The sequence below is a fragment of the Malus sylvestris genome, chromosome 8, assembly GCF_916048215.2.
Source record: "Malus sylvestris chromosome 8, drMalSylv7.2, whole genome shotgun sequence".
Lineage (NCBI taxonomy): Eukaryota > Viridiplantae > Streptophyta > Magnoliopsida > Rosales > Rosaceae > Malus > Malus sylvestris.
In genome coordinates this window covers 24,260,668-24,281,718 of record NC_062267.1, presented here as the reverse complement: position 1 = coordinate 24,281,718, position 21,051 = coordinate 24,260,668, and the positions used below count along the sequence as shown (strand labels likewise).

Here is a 21,051-nt window from a genome sequence, read left to right as displayed (position 1 = left end):
TCCAAGCAGGAGTGAAAAAGATGGCAGCTACAGGACGATCCTTCAAAGCACGCTATAGTGGCAAAGGAAACCAAAATGTTACGCAATCGCACTACGCAAACCCGCAGTGACTACGCAAGCAATTTCTTACATTGTACGGCGACGTCACCACCAAGGGGAGAACTGTGACCAAAAGGCATTACGTAGCGAAGCCCCGTTGCAGGCTCTTGCACAACACCACACGGCAGTGCACCACCAAGGGAAAACTGTGATAAAAAACATTACACAGCGAAACCTCGTTGCAGTCTCTTGCACAAGCACTAGGCAGCAAGTACACACACGCCCTGCTACCACGTCTCTGAAAAGCTTTGTGAGGATTCCAGCATTCTACTCTACCTTCCTAACATTAAAGAATCCTAGCATTGCAGTAAAGGAATCCATCAGTAAGGTACACATATATCATATACAAATAAACACATTATATATATTATATATATATATATATACATATATATATATATATATATAATATTATGTGCACGGCGATGGGGGATGATAGGACAATAACCTTATATATATATATATAAGACACACACACATGGTGATGGGACAACCTACGTCCGTGCATATATATATATATGTATATGTGCATGTCAAAGTCGTCATCAACTTCAAACCTACACTTGCAGCCTTTGTGTCTTCCTTCACCACATATATGAATGTATACAACCCCAGAAGGTATACCTTTGTGTTTGCCTTCACCGCAGCCTTCAAACATGCACCTGCATCCACTCTTTTTCCAGCACCAAGTTCAACAGGTAGCAGACGAGGATTCTCCAAATATGGAAGAAACGTTGTTAGTAGTAGCAGCGGTAGTCGAGGATCTTCCAGATACAATAGGCTCACTGTTAGTAGCAGGAGCAACGGAGGATGCTATGTAAGAAAGCCCAGTCGACGAAGATGTAGAGTTGAAAGCAATAGCAAATACATGAGACTTACCAGGTGGCAGATGCGGGGAACACATGAAGCAGTGCATGCAGTCGTGATTGTAGCTAGGCATCAGCTGTGTAGTGAATATGCAGTGCCCTATGTGTGTATGTGTGTGCGTATGCCTATATATATATATATATACACAACGATCTCAACAGTTGCAAAAGAAACTGATCCGCATGTGGTGCAGTGACTGTGTAGCCCTATATATGCATAATGATCTCCCAAGTGAAACTAATCCGCATATGCAACGGTAGTGCAGTGACTGTGTAAATGATAGTCTCCAGAGAACCAAGTAAAAATAGTCTGCATGCGGAGAAGAATGCAGTACACAGTGATCCGCGTGCAGAGAAAAACGCAGAGAAGAATGGTGCGGTGACTGTGCAAAAAAAAAAAAAAAGGTGGAATCTTGGTGCATCAGGCACCATGCAAAAAAAAAAAAGAGAAAATGTTGCTACTTCTGTTAGCAAGTCAAAAAAAAAAAGGAAGTAACACATCTTAGTGAGATATGTGTTTCAACATAATATACTGGATAAAATAAAGTCTGTTTATTGATATCTCCGAGAAATTACAAGTACAAAAAAAAAGGGAAACTTCACAACGGTTGCTTGTGTGAAGCCTCAGCACTCGGCAGAACCCTAGAAGAAGAAGGCACTAAAGATTGATCAGGTGGCGCCTCAATACTTGGTCGAACGCCAGAAAGCGAAGGCAAAATGTGCCTTTGGAAGAAAGCCACAAACTTCTGATGGTCGTTTTGAATTCGACCTTCAAATTCCTGCAGATAATCAAGCTTTCTCTTCATACTCGTCGAATAATCATTTGCAAGCATGCGCAACTCTCGATTCTCGCGCTTGAGACATTTGATCTCTCGTCAAAGGCTTTCCACCTCGGCCGTCAATGATTCAACTTGGCAAGTTCGAACCAGTAGTGTTGGCGTCCGCACACTGAACACTGAGAGCCTGAGAGTCTTGAACAACTAACTCATCGAACCGCCTTGAAAGTAGCGTATTATTTCTAGGAGTGAGAAGGTTCCTAGCTACAACTCTAGCCGTTGTTGCATCTTTCATCACAAAGTCTTCAACTGTAAGAGAGTCATTAGAAGAAAAAAAGGACGGGCGCCATATATTACCCTGACGCTGCACACCTGTATCACTCCCGAGACTCAAATCTAAGCAAATGTTAGACGGGTATGCCATTTCCAAAAATGGTAAAAGAAAAGGGTTGGAGTGAGTAAAATCTCAGAAATATAGCAAAGACAATTTTCAAGGGCGGGCAATCTTGAAAGTGTGCAATGTTGAATACGATTAACACCTCTTTAAAATGAGAGGCAACACAACCGCTTGTTCAAAAATCGAAGAGATACCACTCTTCGAATTTCAAAAGCTGAATTTTCTTGGGTAAAGTCCGTCAGCACTGTTTCGACGCAATCTCAGCTTTCGGATATCATGTGCAACTTTGTTAAAGATCACTGACATAGTTGAAAATGTGCGAAGTTCATTATTCTAACTACCACACTTTTGGCCGACAAGCGTGGGTGACAAGGCCGCATCCGCACTACCACTTGCTATTGGGAAATCACTATATAGTTCGACCTCCATCCTCTATGGAAAGGCACACATCCAAAATGCCTGACTCTTCTTCCTCGCCAAATGCATCTGCAACCAAACCCTTCAACATACTCAGTTTTCTTCCTCCCTGGAAACACCTGTTCAACCAAGTCACACCAGAGCAGAAGTATCTCATATCAATAGGGTCGAAAGCAAGAGTATCTCATAGCATGCTTTCTCCCTATCCTTTTCTTTGTCCTCCTTCTTCCCTGCAGGACAAGGAGAAAGAGAGCAATCAGCCAGCACTTGGAATCAACGTTCCGAGTTAGAACCGACTGCTTGGAAACCCCTTCCCTGATTGCTTACCTAGCGTTGCTCTCAAGTACTCATCTCCAACTATTGATGTACTTCCAAGGAAGACACCACATCTGCTTGAAGAACAGATGAGGCAGGTGAAATTAATACATCGAAGCATGTGGAGACAAGTGCAACCAATATATGTGCTGGTTCATCCGCTACTTCTTCAAAAGAAAACGTATCTCATATCATAGGGGTCGAAAGCAAAGGTATCTCATATCATGCTTTTCCCCTGTCTTTCCCTTTGCCCTTGCTCTTACCTTCTGGACAAGAAGAAAGAAAGTAATCAGTCAGAACCTGAAATTAAAATTTCGATCGGGAACTGATTGCTCGAAACCTTTGCCTGGTTACTTACCTAACACTGCTCTCGAGTGCTCATCTCCAAATGTCGACGGGTCTTGAACTTCCTCAGCAAATACTTCAAGACAGTTGATATGATGTTAGCTCTTTACATTGAAGATGCCAAGCACGGATGAGTTGCTGAGAAGTGATGCTCTGAAGGACCATTTAAAGGTAAAAGGTTGTGCACCACTTCTGCTACGTAAAAGAAACAAGCAGAGAAAAATGCAGAACGATGAGCTAGAACAAATCATTGTAGCACGACGCCCTTCCCTGCAGAACCGCATAATCCAGGTGGAGGAGTTTAAGTCAAATTCGAGTCCGGCGCCGTTGCTCTAATCAAAGAGCTCGATAAGCTTCAAAAGCCTTTTGCTGGCACCGTCACTAAAAAGCAAAGCCTCACCGCACGACGTCGTCAAATCGCCAGGACTTCTTCAAAAGAAAAAGTATCTCATATCATCAAGGTCGAAAGCAAGAGTATCTCATATCATGATTTCTCCATGTCCTTTTCTTTGTCCTTGTTCTTACTCGCAGGACAATAAGAATGAGAGCAATCAGTTGGCACTTGGAGTCAGCCTTCCAATCTAGAACCGACTGCTTGGAACTTCTTCCCTGATTTCTTACCTAGCATTGCTCTCAAGTAGTCGTCTTCAATGATCGATACACTTCCAGAGAAGATGCCGCATCTGCTTGGAGAACAGATAAGACGAGTGACAATGAAACATCAATCTTGTGGATCGTCAGCAAACGCAACAACTGCAAGTGCTGATTCATCCCCTAACCCTCTTCAGTATGAATTGGAAAGATTGAACAAAGAAACATGCCATCACCTCCGCCTCGTGCTTGCCTGCCATGTGTCCGAACCCTTAAACCACTCGTAGTTCTATTTAAATTCAAGATCAAGCCCAACGGTCTTTGAAGAGATCACAAGTCTGATTCAAAATCAAGTGTCCACCACCCTTGAATCAAAATAAACCCTTCAACCTAGTTCAAGATCAAAGTTGTGGAAAGTCAACAAGTGCAACAAAATAAGCGCCGATTCATTCATTACCAAAGCTAAAGATCATCTACCACATGAAGCTCCTTGTGGTCCAAATTTCATCCAAGATCAAGCTTCAACGGCCCTTGAAGAAATTTCAAACAAAATTCAAGAACAAGCCTCAACGGCACTTGAAGAAACTCCCAGCCCAATTCAAGATTAAGCCTCGACGGCCCTTGGATTGACATCTACATTAAGGGACTTCAAAACGCAGCTTCTACACGTGACAAGCACATGTATACAATGCACCTTGAAGTGGGGACATTTGTAGACATTGAAATTTTGGTGAAATAAATGTTGGCCATTGCATTACATTTGTAGACATTGAAATTTCGATAAAATAAATGTTGACCATTGCATTAAAATGACAACATCCACTCATTTCACCTACATCATACACTTAATTCACCTACAACAATCCACCCAATTCACCTACAACAATCCACACAATCCACCTAAAACATCCACCAAAACATAAGGATGGTGGTAATTCATTCTCAAAGCCTATAAATAGGCCTCTCCATCAAAGGATCAAAGAGGGAAATTGACATACATTTTCTCTACTCTCAAGCAAATCCTGAAGGATCAAGAAAGCCCTCTTCGTTCTTCGTGAAATCCTCCTTCAAGATCAAGCCCTAACGGCCCTTGAAGAACTTCCACAAATTCAAGATCAAGCCCCGATGGCTCTTGAAGAAAGTGTTCATCATTAATCAATCGTTCATCCAGGATCAAGCCCCGATGGCCCTTGGATCAACAACACAATCTACAAATCTACGTCTTGCGAAGATAGAATCAGAGGATTAAATTATAAAAAAGATTGTAACCCGAAATCAATACAAAAAATATTATTTTGTACACGTGTTATTGTCTCATTCATCGCAGGAATTTTAGTGTTTATACCCACATTTTTATTGAGAAATTTTATATTGTTGAGATTTATGAAATTATGACGGCATTGACCCTACATATTTTATCTGCTCATAATGCATGCTTACACCGGTGAATATAGTACTCGTTAGGGCCATGATTAACTTCAAGTGTATGTTCACATTGTACCATTGCGCTCACTTTGGATCCATTATAGGTGTCAGCCTGTACTAGTTGCTTTTGCATCTAGGACTCGTATGTGGTGTCACATCCCGGCCCGGGCCCCCACCACATCCCGAGCTCGACTATACCGTAGCATGATATTGTCCACTTTAGGCCCCGACCAAGCCCTTACTGTTTTGTTTCTGGGAACTCACATGAGAACTTCCCAATGGGTCACCCATCCTGGGATTGCTCTCGTGCGAACTCACTTAACTTCGGAGTTCTGATGGAACCCGAAACCAATGAGCTCCCAAAAGGCCTCGTGCTAGGTATAGATGGGAATATACATATAAGGCATAGAAGATCCACTCCCTTGGGCGATGTGGGATGTTACATATGATGCGCTTAGTGCTAGCTTCACGTATATGTAGTACTTGAGCATAAATCATCACACCCAGCCTGTTCATGTAGCTACTTTCTGCATGGACTTTTTTGTGCTGCATAATTTGATAAGCATAATATATATATATATATATATATATATATATATATATGTATGTATTGTTGTTAAGATATTGTGGTTTACGTACGTGTACCCTTGAATTAATTGTTTTACACTGATACTTTAGTTTTCATATTTACACGTAATATGATTTTGGAAACTATACGGGTTTTACAATAAGGAGTTATTGTGTTGTGAAAAATCAAAGGTTTTTAGTAAATCGGTATTTTTGCCCACTCACACTTTTTGTTTTGCAACCCTCCACGACTTTGTAGTTGGTTTCTGTGACGAGTGAGGGACTATTAGGGTTTTGACACTCCAATTAATGTAGGGAATTTATTTCCTGTAATTTGTACAATATCTATCTTACACAGGATAAGAATATCCTTACTTTTACTACACAGTTATCTATGCTCTGATACTCATGCATTGTAATAAGGATTCATCCACATTACACTCACTCTTAGTTTTAATTTAGCTCTCGACTTTGGTTTTAATTTGTTCATATTTTTTTGCACATTACTTGTATATTATGACTTCTTCACCTTCCAAGTGCAAGTATCAGCCAATATCCCTAGAATTCCGGTGTCTACATCAATATGTGGGTCGGGGTATGTCATTTTACATAACCATTATGTTTTGACTAGCATTCACATTTCAAGCTTTTGCATTATTGATCATGGGCACATGATGATGCTTGAATGAGAATTTCCTTTTTCCTTAGCAAATTTAACAACTAAAATTTAGACCCATCCATTTAAAATGTGCATTCGTATGTAAAGAAATGGATAATAACTATATTATGCATAGCCATTTAATACTACGGTCTAGTAGTATTTCTCTTTACTTGTAAGTGAGAGGTCTTAGGTTCAATTCTTGCCAAAGGCGAATTTGAACCACATTATTGCTAGTCCATTGTAAGGCTTAGCCTACTGTAACGACCTGTCCCTAACTTTACGATTTTTATAATTTTAAGAGTGTGATTTTACCAAAGAACCCTTCAAGGCCAAAAACATTGACTTTTGTTGACCATCTTGTCGTGCCACGCAAGACCCGTTTCCTTAGCATATCTTTGTAGTACTCGTCATTACGAATGAGTGGATGCAAGCGAAGTTGAATTTGGAGTTAGAATGAGGATTTTACGAAAGTTGAAACGTTGGGGGTATATTGGTAATTTTATGTTTCGCAGCATATTTTTCTGTTTCGTCTTTTCATGTCTTGTTTGGTGAGCCAGTGGGGCCCACCCTTGTCTTCTTTGTTCCCCGGCCCATCCCCTTTTTCATTTTCCTCCATTTTTCTCTCATTTCTTCCTTCTTCCCCGTGAACCTCTCTTTCTTTTTTTCTCCCATTTCATCTCTCTGCAACTATCTCCCTGAGCTCTCACCCACACAACAACAAAAAAGACAACACCTTCACCACCCCCACGTGATCTGTGAGACCTTTGGACCCAAGGAACAACAAAAAATTCCTCAAACTCCTCATCCCATCGATGCGCAGTAACCACACTATGCAAAAAGTCCATCCGACAAGTTCTCACCATCTCCGATGATGGTAAGCCCCTAGAAACCTCTAGATCGTGTTTTAGGGGTTAGATTAGAGTATTTTTTAAGTGTTAATCCCATGTTGGATGCAGAAACAACTTGGGAAGCTAGTTTCCAATTTCCAGTTTTATGGCAAATACACCATTTTTGTAGGCGTTTTTCGACCAACTTCGGTAGCCACTCGGCCTCATTTTGGTATGAATCCCTTATTCTCATTCCAAGCTTCATTTCCATAGTTAAAATGTAAAAAATGGTGAAGAAATGAGCTCGAACGGAGCTCTAGAAAATTTGCTTAGAATTCGGCTAGTTTCAGGCCTCGCGAGGAAGGCGAGTATGCCTGTACTCATAGGCGTGTGAGGCTATGCGTGGGGCTGTTGTACTTGGCCCGTGGAGCACACACACCTCTCCAGAGGTACTGTGCTCTGCCGTTGTCGACGACAACATTAACGACTTTTCTGGCCAATATTCTGGCGACCCAACTTGACGTGTGGAGGAACCCGAGGTTCCTCCTTAGGTTTTTAGACGTCTCGAATCCGAATTCGACGTCCGTTTTTCCAATTCAATTGTTTTAGTAGGGTTTTACTAATTGATCCTTTTATGTGCTTAGGTACATTTATTTGTGGCGACGCCGTCCTCTTTAGTTTGCACGTCTATTCGACGACGGAATATCTGTGAGTGGACCCTTCTTAAAATGCATGATTTTAAATGCTAGGGTTGCATACACGAAAAACATGATTTCTTGATTTTACATTGTATGAAATTTATATTTGATTTATCAAATTTACGTTTTATGAAAGACTGATTTTACGTTTATGAAAGATTTACGAACCATGAATTTTTACACTTTACGATATATGATGGATTTACGAATATGAATTTATGGTTTCACATGATTTATTTATTATGGTTTATGATGATATGATGTTTCTAGCTTTTGAGCTCCGATGATGTGTTATGAAAGATTATGGTTATGTTTTTAGTGCTTACTTAGTGGGTAATCATACAACACATACACACAACACGAATATGTATCTGTCTATGGCCATAGGACACAGTAAAGGAGCGATGAGATATTCATGACATACTCCCAGTTTCACTGGCGAAACTAGTATCGGACAATTTTACTTGTCATGGGTAATGTTGGTGTGTTATATATATTTCTTCTCTAGCATAACTCAGAGTCGTACAGCTTCACCTTCGGTTGATGGGACCCATCATGTTTCTTCACTGGCGCAACCCAGTGTCTTACAGCTTCACCCTCAGGTGATGGATATGCCTTTGAGCGAATACGATACCCCTATTTGGGTACATTAGTGGTTGATTTACGAGCTTTTACATATTTGCTTACGGGTGCTTTCGATATCACTTTTAGAGATGAGTTTATTGTATACGAACATTTTTGGCATGTTAGATTTTCTGGAAAAAAAACCTATTATGTAGTAATATTATTATAAACTTTGGCTCACTCACGTTTTGTTTTGCGCCTCCTTCAAGACTTAGAATTGAGGCGAACAATCCCGGCGTTAAAGCACTTCTGCATCAGTATCTTTGATTCCTCTCGGTGTTAGACCCACTTTCTTTGTAATCTCATTTATATCATAATATTCCTTTCACACTATTCTTGATTAGTTATATGCCCTAGACACGTTCCCACATCTACAGATTTTCATTATATTTAAATTTGCTCGTTTTATTTACCTTTGTTCTTCCTTTATAACTCGCATGCATGTTAAAATGGCTTCGTCACCCTCAAGTATCGGGTAGCACGTGCCCATCTTGGTATTTGGGGATATCGGGATCAGGCCGTGTCACCTACTCTCCCACCCACTTAGTGTAGATAATATCATTTGTTCGATGGAAAAAAAAAACTACATTCTGCATATAAAATAAAACAATAAAAAAAATTACATTCTGGATATAACGTAAAACAATAAAAAAAAGTTCTCTTCTCGTGCCACCGAGATATTTTTCTTTTATTATTACCGAAGTTCGGAGGAGAAGCAGAATCCTAGTGCATTAGAATAAATGCTTATTGTGTCACGCCTCAGTTCCGACATAATCTTAGGTTCAACACGTGACGCTTGGGTGCAAGGGTGCAAGTAAATAGAAACAAGGTACACAATAGAATACTGATACTAAAATTCACAATGTTTACAACAACTGTTCAACAAAAACAACCAACCCTCACTAGGGACAACACCCATAGGCTCCCAAAAGAAAGTCCAAAAGAAATACAAGAAAAGATATCGGGGTAGCCTAATCACTCCAAACTCTCTGACCTCTGTCAGCTACCCCAAGAACTACTCTTATCTACTGACACTTGTCACTTGCACAATTGCCCCTACACATTGTCCACTTAAAATACAATCTTCTTGTTACAAAATGAGATTCATCTATTTTTCCTCGACCTTACGGACTTGGCTAGAATAAATTCATGATTCATGTACTTAGTACAATTACCCTATTAACTGAAACATGTTAGTAATGACATTCAACGATTATATGCGAGCATCAATGAGTCGATAGGAATTTAAAAGTTAAGATATATAGTCTTCATCTAGGTACATAAATGTATTCATATCTGAACATCAAGCTTTGTAAATATTTGTAGGAAATTACAGTTAAGATACATAGTCTTCTTCTGGTGGAGAAAGTTTCTGCAGATGTAAAATGAATAGTGTATAGCAGCAATAAGGTATAATTAAGTAACAACACAGGTGTATTACCAACTATGCTTTACCATCTTTCATTGAGTTTGCGTCGTGTACTGACAAAAGCATAACAGAATTACTGAATACCTTTGAACTGTTGCAAGCTTGTCAATAATCCGTGCAGTAACAAGACATTAAATTTGATGCAAGAAAACACAAGGGATGTCGCAAAGGTAGATATGTGTGTCTGGAAATCGCAGGAAGGCGAAGGGCCGGAATGAAAGATGTAGTCGATGAACTAGAAGTGAATATTTTTGTCCTACCGTGGTGAGGCTTTGGTAATTACAAACTACTCTAAAATGACAAGGTACTGTTTATAAATTGAGATCGATGAACTTGTTTTATGATTTTCACATTCGTTGAATTATTGTTACTCACAAATTTCGTACCTTATCTAGATTGTTGTTTTGCCCAGTGCACCATTCTCACGGTGTAGGGGCAATTGCAGGTGACATGTGTTAGTAGATATGAGGAGCTCTTGGAGTAGTAAACAAAGAGCTTGGAATGATTAGGTTACCCCTATATATTTTCTTGTATTTATTTTGGACTTTCTTTTTGGGAGCCTAAGGGCATGTCACGCTAGTGAGCGTTAGTTACATTTTGTTGTACAGTTGTTGTAAATATTGTGAATTTCAATTTAGTATTTCTTGTTTGTATTTTCTTGCACCCATGCACCTCAGTGCTACATGTTGATCCTATAGACGTATGTCAGGATCGGGGTGTAACATATGCGCCCTTCCACTAGAGATTGCATTCTTTCAATCATAGACATAAATTGGACCTACATATATTGATCACAAAAGTTAATTCACGAATTTTCTAGTATGCATCAGTGTGTACTATTTATCGATATTTGTGACCGTTAAACTCTTACATGTTAGATCTTTAATTGTACATCTAACTCTCCATTCTTCTGAAAAATATACACCAGAGTATATGGTAAAAAATTTAGTCACATAGTTTCATAATTCATGATTCATATCATGTGTGAAGTGTGCGACACTGCATGCAACCTTGGCTGCCGTATGCTTTGTACCTTATGTGGCTGTTTGTAGATAAGTAATAGACAAGGGTCTCGTGAGCGAGTACTTATGAAATTTATAATTGATTTGAGCATTTTCTAAAAAATATCCAAATCATTGTGCATTTGTTATTATTTGGATTGTATTTGTAGCATCTCAAAGTTGTGGTTTTGGAGCCTATTCGCAATTTTATATATTTTTTTTCTTTGGTTTTGGCTTCCATAGCCGTCTCTAATTGAATGGACTAAGTATAATTCTGTTCCGAATTATAGTCTTGCGAGAAATTAATTTTTAATGAATAGTGTCATATTATATTCATCTACTATCTCTAATCGAATGAGTTAAGCATAGCCCGTTTTTTTTGAAACAATTGAACCAAAATTCACAAAGAAAAAGAGGACCAGTCGTCGAGCTTCGCGTCGCTCACCAGGTCGAGGAAGCTCTAATTTAGCATTTTTTTCAGAGGTGTTTGATTCGGCTATTGTGATCGATGAAACTCTAGAAGTTGAATTTTGGAAATTTTGTTTCAATTTGTGAGATGAAGAACAATCAGCGAGCATGAACAACGATCCAATTCAGTAATATCACGCGCTGCGGATTGGGTTTTGTTTCAACACTCGGCAGTTGGATCTGCAGCTACTACTGGTGGCCCCAAGTAAACGGGCTGGGTATCAGACCAAACTTGGCTAACCTGATTTCTTTTCGGCCATGTTTTGACTTGGTGAGCTCCACTAATTTTTAACCCAATCTTCATTTAGTGATGAGTTTCTTTTTTTTTTTTTTTTTTAATTATATCACATTTTGACCCTTTAACCATTTCCATTGAAGATGAAAACAATTGTTGTGACATCCAAGTAATTGAGCTCCACAGTGTAATCTCGTAAGTATGGTGGGGTAAGGTGCCAAACTACAAACTAAGTGATAAAATCACAGCCACCAAACTTAAGAAAGTGTTCTTTCGATTCTAACCCTTGTGAGTATTGTGAGATTCCTTATGGAACTTGAAATTAATTAAGTATAACTTATATGTAATCGGGGTATGTCTTTCAATATTTCTTTCTTGCTTCTCATGTGACTAATTATACGAAGAGTAAAATAGGAACATTGAAAGTATATTTATGACATTTATGATTGTTTTCCCTTAACCGTGCTAGATATTGGAATAGTGTCAATTGTGAGTGAACAATCGTTAACATATAATGTTTGCGAGCCACGAATTAGCATTGATCAACGATTGTGATAGCATCAAGTGCAAACTTGTGACTGTCGCTACAACAACTCGTTACCTATATATCTAGTTTTTATTTAATTTAATTTAATTTTAATTTTTTTAATCTTTTTAGAAATTTTAGGAAGACATTATTCACATTTTTTAGAGTTGGATAGTGATTTCTGCATAATCTTTTTGTTCTTTTCCGTATTTTTATTTATTTTTCGTATTTAGATTGAACTAGCTACTAATGCCCGCGTGTTGCTGCGGGATTACAAATTGATCTTATAGCAGTGTATAAATTTGAGTTAGTATCAGTGTAACATTAATTAATCTAAACAAAATTACCATAGTGAAGGAAATAATTTTATTTGCTATAGAAAAATTATAGTTTTGATACCTTACAAAGGTAATTTGTTTTAAAAGATTGAAAGCCAGCGGTTTTCAATCTTGAAATTCCACAGCATCCTTTGAAAAATAGCGACCATGATCGGATAGAACTATTGTACCACCTACAGGAAAGAGAAAACAATGAGTTAATGAGATATTCTTATACACAAAAAGAAAACACTTAACGCTGAATGAACAAAATATTCAAACATGGAAAACACATCATGAGGGATAATCTATCATTTTTGGCCAAGTGAGGAATGATATCTTGAGTATCGAGAGAGAAGATTTTAGAGACAAAGTGAGGACAGAAGAGAGGGGGGAGCACCTTGGGCAAGGAGGCGGTTGATAGCTTTGTTGGAGGAGTCAGTCCAATTTTTCACAATCTCCTTCAAGCTTGCACCAACAATTAAAAACAGACAAACACAACATGATTGCAGAACGGAATTAGAAACGATCTAATTTTGGGAAAACCTGTGGCTCGAACGCACGTCCAATGACAATTGCTGCTTGAGTTTAGTAACATTAGTTAAATACAATACAATGTTTGCTTGCATAATCATGTTTAGTGATGCATTGGAATGCTCTCGAGGAAACAACTAAAGAAAATACGTAACTTAGTATTCGATAATGCACATTATAACTCATTTTTATGCAGAAATCAAGGTCCCATTTGATAACCATTCTGTTTTTGTCAACTTAAGTTTACTTCTCAAAACGTAACAGAATGCAAGGTTCTCAACTCAAACACACTTAACATCTGCAGGTGTAAGAGTAGCACTATAATGTAACAAAAGACTTCACACTACTCAAAAGATTGCTGTTGAAGAATCCATGTTCTAATTAGCACTAATCACGACACGAATACACTAAAGTCGAAACTTAAGTAAAAAACGATGGAAAACAGATGCATAATGACTGGGAGACACGTACCTAAAAAGCAATCAAGACCTTTAACTCTTTGTTCATAAGCAGCTTGGTAAAACATCATTAAAGCTGCAGCCTCTCCGTTTAAAGCGTCAAAAGGATTGGGATACAACAGAAGTTGTGGCAACAACACTTCAAATACGTTTGCAAGATCTGGAAACACAGGCAGATGTAAGAGAATAAAACTTGGATTTCGCTACTTTCCCCATGCTTATAAGAGAATTTATTGTCCATTAGGTCTTACTGGGTACAAATAACGATAAACCGACTACAATACTACCTGCACAAATACAGTTCTGTTCCAACACGGATTCCTCAGACGATGTGGCTGCTGCAGATCAAGTTCAATCTTGATTGTTTTGTACTTAGTTCACATGCTGCTATTTATTTGTAATCCTACTTCTACACGTATATCAATTGTAATTAGAGCAATGACCAAACAACAAATTCCATTAAAAAAAAAAAAACTAACCAAAAATATCAAATCATAAATCTCAGAAAGCCCAATGCACAAAATTGCAGAAATAGGGAAGGAATCATAATCAAAACAAACGATACAAACACACACAGAGAAAATATATACTTTTATGTACTTAGCTACTGTACAAACCGCTCATTCAATTGCCTTATTCCCTTTTCCCCTACTAAATAAAAAAGAGGTCAGTGAATCAATACAAATATTCATTGAAATAAAAAAAATTTAAAAAAATCCAAGATTTTCCTCAAGCGATATCCCAGAATTTAAATTCACGCTATATCCATTCCCTAATTCTCTTAATTGTAGGCAACCCAGAAACAAAAAAAAATGAAAAACTGATTCTCAGTATCCAAACAGCTCAAAACCCAAAACCCAAAAAAAAACCTTTGCGGGTTTGGAGCTCTTTTCTTATAATTGTTACAGTATTGGTGTTGTGCCTCAATTCGTGGTGTTTCCGTCAGTATCAATCGAAGGAGGGGCTGCTGGTTTGGGTGAGGAAAAGAAGGAGGAGGAGGATCCAAGCCTACAAACAGAATCACAAAAAGCAAACATAAACACAAAACCCATCTGCAAATCTAAAACCCAAAAGAAAAATTAAAACACCCACACTGAGAAAGCTGTCAAACTCACCAGGAAACGCCAACGTTTCTGGGTAAAAAATTGAATCGGATCTAATTGCACCGTTGTCGATAATTCCTGAGAGAAAGATGGAAGGTTGGAGGGCGAGAAAATTCGCCGTTTTGGAGACACGAAGCTAGAGTTGAGAATAGCAGAACTGAGAACGGCGAGAGAGAGAGACGCGAAAGCAGGTCCATCGATGATCGACGCGTGGGAAAAATGAAAACGGAAGGGAAAAAGGGAGAAGAAAAGTGGAGGAGCAGGCGTTGCACAGCGATGGTCGACACGTGCATCCAATGGGGAAAAACGTAATCTCACTGTGCAAAGCAGGTCACAAAGGAGGAAACCAAGGAGAAACCCAGGGGCAAAATGGTCAGCACACTGGTCATCCACAGTGCCCCGGGGGACTGAGTTTTAGTATATAAAGATGTTTAAAATAAATAAATAAAAGACACTCACACTAATTGGGCGATCAGGTGCATGTTGTTGCCCCCACCTCCCATCTGTTTTCTGGTTGTGCTTAAAAGACACTCACAAAATTAAAAGGGAGATTTAGAAAAATAACCAAAATTTTAACTATGAATTGAATTTTAACCAACTATCATTATTTTTTATAATTCTAACCAAAATTTGACGTGAAAGTACATCAATACCCTTTTTAAACTAAATTAATTACAAAAATATATCATCTCCATCTATTTATGGTCCAAATTTTGACTATGTATCAAAACTCCCTTCTGTGTTTTTTTTTCACAGGATTTCTGAGGAAAATGTCAAAGCCATCAAGGAGGAAATTAACAAGGTTGTTAAACTTGAGGAAGAGCTCGACATTGATGTCCTGATTATATTACTTGTCAATTAAAAATTATGCTCTCCTTTTAAGCTGAGGGAGTCTCTTATGCAAAAAGAATGCATGTTCCATTTAATTGAGTGTCAAAATACAAATGGGTTTTTGGAAATAATATGCCTACCTTAATCAGCTTTTGCTGAGATTAGAAAGAGAATAATTATCCAGTCCGTTAGGACTACAAGTGTTAATTCTATCAGACGAACGATATGGTTGAGTACTTTGGAGAGCAATTGTATGGCTTTTCCTTTACAGCCAATGGGGTAGATGCAATCACATGGATCTCGATGAGTAAAACCTCCAATCGTCTACGATGATGTGAGCCACCCCAAGCCTATAACTGTATTCTGGTCATCTGCTGCTCAGAGCATGACTGCCCGCCCTATGACTGTTTTGGACTAAGGCCAAGTATAGATAGAAAAAATATAGGTTTACAAATATTTTAGTTAAGAAAGGGTATTGTAGTATTTTCATATTAAGTTTTGGTTAGATTTATAATAATTTGCAATAGTTGGCTAGAATTATCTAATTTTTGGCTATTTTTTTAAATTTCCCAAATTAAAAGACACCCACACTAATTGGGCGATCACGTGCATGTTAGTGGAGCCGGTGCCTGGCCATGGCGAAAAGTTTCCTAACCCCGTGACCGACCGTATCTCGGGAGCGGCCCAAGCAAGGACAATAAGCAAAGATGGTGCTGTCATCCACCGCTGCTATCCAAAACCCCTCCAATGGCGTCTTCTTATATCCATTCCACACTTAAAAATGTAAAATCATACGACTTGAATTGCTAATGAGCTGGATGTCAAAATGGGTTCATAAAATTCCATGACTTCATACCTAATTAAGTAGATCAACAATTCATTAGTTAAAAGTTAATGGAAAACTCACTCAACCTAAATTGAACATGAAACGAACTGTAAACTTAGATGTTTTAGATTCAAACATTCACACAGAGGGGAAAACATTTGACTTTACCTCATACGTATGGTTTTCAAGTGATTGTATCCACTCAAATTTCGCCTTAAGAGCAACTCCACCCATGGAGCCCTCCCCCCTGGCAATCCACTATTGAATCCACCATTTTGAACAGTAACTGCCTTTAATGAATAGTAACTACCATTAATGAATAGTAATTGTCATTTGCATATCTACCCTTGGAGCCCTCCCCCTGGCAATAGGCAATAAAATATTAGTTCTTTTTGTTTGGTTAAATAATACAAAATAAAATTATTTGTAATTTTGGATAAGATTTTTTAAATCGTTCTCGTTGCGCCACGTGTCATTTTATAAAAAAAACAATTATTTAGTGATGGATTTCGATAAGATTTTTATCCAATGTCATCGTGTCACGTGTCGTTATCTTTTGAGAATCTTTGACGATAGATTTCGATCAGATTTTAACTCGTTCAAAATTGCGCCACGTGTCATTATCCGAAAAGATAATTATTGGAGATCGATTTCAATAAGATTTTTATCCAATACGATCGTGCCACGTGTCATTATCTTTTCAGAATCTTTGAGGATAGATTTCGATCAGATTTTTAACGAATGACGGCATGCCACGTGGCCTTATCTACAATCCAATCCTTTCATAATCGTCCATATAATCCACCATCCATCCTCACAAATCTCACACCAATTTTCTCAATATCTCTATCTCATTATTCATAGTTTCTGCTTCTTCTTCACCATCCATCCTTACAATGTATTCTTCTTCATCAAGGATGATGTGGGAAATCGATCAGCAAGAAGAAGAATTGTTTAACCAATCTGAAGGAATGTTCAACCTTCAGATAGCCGAAAATGAGATGGAAGAGGATGAGGAGCGTAGAATGAGAGATGACGAAACAAGAATGGCCAAAGCCTCACATTCCCATCAAGTCATCCAGACTGTTGCTCAGATATGCAGGCCCAGCCGTTCAATAAACCTTGATAGAAGCAGGCAACGACGGGGTGAAGAGCTGTTGGACGATTACTTTATCCATAACAGTGCATTTCCTGATACGTACTTCAGACGCCGTTTTGGAATGGAACGACATTTGTTCAACAGAATCATGACTGATGTTTGCAACCATGATTCTTACTCTGTACAAAAGAAGGATGTTTGTGGTGTTATGGGTCTCCTGCCTCAGCAAAAAATCACTGCTGCGTTGCAGATGCTTGCGTATGGAGCATCAGCAGACCAAGTGGATGAGATAACGAGGATGGGGAAATCAACCATTCTTGAGGCCCTGATGAGGTTTTACGGAGCAGTCAAATCTTTGTACACCGCAGAGTACCTCCGAAGACCTACTCATATGGACTTGCAAAGGCTTCTGAAGAAAGGCGAGATGCGAGGTTTTCCTGGGATGATAGGAAGCATCGATTGTATGCACTGGACGTGGAAAAACTGTCCAAGTGCATGGCAAGGCGCATATGGGGACAGAAAAGGAGCAAAATCTATCATTTTAGAGGCAGTGGCATCTTTTGACACATGGATATGGCACTCCTTTTTTGGGGTTCCGGGCGTTCAAAATGATCTCAACGTCCTTGCCCAATCCCCAGTGTTCAACGACGTCCTGCAAGGAAAGGCACCAAAAGTCACGTACGTCGTCAACGGACGTAGGTACGACGGGCCATACTACCTAGCTGACGGTATTTACCCACGATGGGAAACATTTGTCAAAACAGTGCCACGTCCGCGAGGTGCAAAGGAAAAACACTTTGCAAGCTGTCAAGATGGGTGCATGAAGGATGTGGAGCGTTGTTTTGGTATCCTTCAAGCTCGTTGGGCGATCGTCAGAGGTGCTGCCAGAATGTTCGATGTAGAGTCACTTCGATCCAACATGATGACGTGCGTCATTCTTCACAACATGATTATGGAAGATGAGTTCGATTATGATGCGGTTGATGAATATGAGCCAGAGCTAGACACGATGAACAATTCAAGAACACGGATATATTGTGCGCATGATGCCACCGAAGAACCCGTGCAACACGAGTCATTAGAAAGGGATGGACGTTACAATGAAAGGGTCATTCAACGATATACTGCACTTCAAAGGTCATCTATGCACAATGATCGTCAAATTGACTTGATAGAGCACCAGTGGGCATTGAAACAAGCTGAAGATACTTAAGTTTATTTAGTATGTTTTTTTGTATTTGGTGTGTTTATGTAATTTTATTTGGTGTATTTTTTGTAGTGAGTTTTTTATTATTTGGTATGTTTATGTAATTTATTTGGTGTGAATTATTTGGTATGTTTATGTAATTTTATTTGGTGTGTTTTTTGTAGTGAATTTTTTATTATTTGGTATGTTTATGTAATTTTATTTGGTGTGAATTATTTGGTATGTTTATGTAATTTTATTTGGTGTGTTTTTTGTAGTGAGTTTTTTATTATTTGGCATGTTTATGTAATTTTATTTGGTGTGTTTTTTGTAGTGAGTTTTTTATTATTTGGTATGTTTATGTAATTTTATTTCATTATACGTGAACAATTTGATGAATAAAGATTCTATTATTAGGATAAATATATTACGAAATTAAATAAATGTACTCTCACTTTAAATAAAGTACTAACTTCAATAAATTGGAAACAACATAAATAATAAATTACAACCCAAAGTGATTGGAAAACTATGGGCTCCGATTACAAAAAGTACCCTATTCATCATCACTTAACCAATTTGTGGTGCTAGGATCATCTTGTCTTGTTGTGCTAGGACCATCTTGTCTTGATCTCGCTTCTCTTGCACGCCTCTTTTGCACCACATCCGCTTTCTCCGACTGCCAAAAATATTTAGAATTTGGAGACATCCCTTCTAAACGCGTGTTCATAATGTCACGATCTCGTTGTGCAATTCTTTCTTCTCTAAGCAACTCCCTTTCTTGCCTAAGTAGCTCTCTTTCCCTTTGTTCAACTTGAAATGCTTGTTGAATAGCTGCAGCTTTTGCCTCATCTCTAGCCTTTTCAACCTCATATTTTGCCAATTCCCGTGCCAACGTCAATTCACCTTGACGAGCAAGTTCTTGCATGTACTTTCCATAATCATTCTTGGAAGCACTCTATTTCCTCTTTGAAGCCTTCTTACCTTGAGGCCTAATTGGATAACGGGTGGACCCCGAAGCTTGTTCAGGAATGGGCGTTTCAGGCACTTCTTCTCCATCTTCTTCATCAACATGGGAGCCATGATCGGGTGTAGAGTGTGGAGGGGTGCTGTGTACAAAGATGTTGTGTAGAGGGGTGCTGTGTACAAAGATGTTGTGTAGAGGGGTGTTGTTCATGCATACTTCTGGACCAACAGGCACAACTTTGAATTTAGGACAATCTTTAACAATATTCCAACATTCCCACCGGTGGAATGATTTGTTTCTTGATTTGATTTTGGCAGCATACCATGCTTGTGCTTGAAGTTGCTACAAATGAATAATAATGAAATTATTAGGTAACAAATAAATAATACAAACAAATAATAATAATGAAATTATTAGGTAACAAATAAATAATAATAATAATGAAATTATTAGGTAACAAATAAATAATACAAACAAATAATAATAATGAAATTATTAGGTAACAAATAAATAATAATAATAATGAAATTATTAGGTAACAAATAAATAATACAAACAAATAATAATAATGAAATTAGGTCACAAATAAATAATGCAAACAAATAATAATAATGAAATTAGGTAACAAATAAATAAAACAAACAAATAATTATAATCAAATTAGGTAACAAAGTAATAATACAAACAAATAATTATAATATATTCTTACCTCATCCGCATAATTTGCCCCACTTCGAACATTACTACTAGCTTGTGTCAAGGCATCTCTCCACGTACTAAAGGAATGGCTAAGTATTTTCCAACGACTGGACATCGATTCTTTGGTTCTTTTCCCACTCATTTGCTCCAGAAATTTGGTATGAATTCAACTCCACATTTCTCGCAACTGCATCTCATTACCCGTAAGGGAATTATGAGTAACTTCAACTCAGCTAGTGCATAACGCAACTTCTTCAAGAAGCGACCAATTCGTACCTGCATCAGTAGTCATTTTGTGGAAAAAAAAATTGGATTGAAACTTTGAGAGAAAGATAGGAATTTGATTGAAAGTAGTTGAGAAAATATGAAATTGTGGTGTAAGGTAGATGGAGAAGAAGTGGTATTTATAGAAAAGTAAAAACAATTTTTTACAAATTTTTTTCAGATTTTTTACAATTGTTTCGGATTTTTTACAATTTTTTTTAAATTTTTATTCAAATAATTAATCTCTACCGTTGGATTTTAAAAAATTTGAACTCCAACACTCCAGATTGTGCCACGTGTCACAACGGTAACTTTTCTTAATTTTAAAACTATTTTTTTTAATTTATAAAGCAGATTAATATCAACCGTTAATCTCAGATTGAACGGTTGATATAAAATCAGTTTTTTTTTATTACCGTTGCAAATCGGACAGCTCGTATTAAAGAGCCGTTGGGATCGAACGGACCGTGGGAAGCCATGTGGCTTCCCAACGGGTTGCT

At 38.1% G+C, this 21,051-nt stretch overlaps 1 long non-coding RNA gene across 2 annotated transcripts; it reads right to left on the bottom strand.

The window, feature by feature from the left end:
- Positions 1-12,626: 12,626 nt before the first annotated feature.
- On the bottom strand, positions 12,627-15,076 carry LOC126631973 (uncharacterized). 2 transcript variants are annotated; one of them, XR_007626524.1, is made up of 5 exons: positions 14,692-15,076; positions 14,446-14,584; positions 13,608-13,736; positions 12,985-13,162; positions 12,627-12,778 (listed from the first exon to the last, which is right to left on the bottom strand). It is a non-coding gene; the product is annotated as an uncharacterized LOC126631973 (long non-coding RNA). The 2 variants fall into 2 exon arrangements; XR_007626523.1 differs by lacking the exons at positions 14,446-14,584; positions 14,692-15,076 and adding an exon at positions 13,864-14,438.
- Between the last annotated feature and the right edge of the window lie 5,975 nt (positions 15,077-21,051).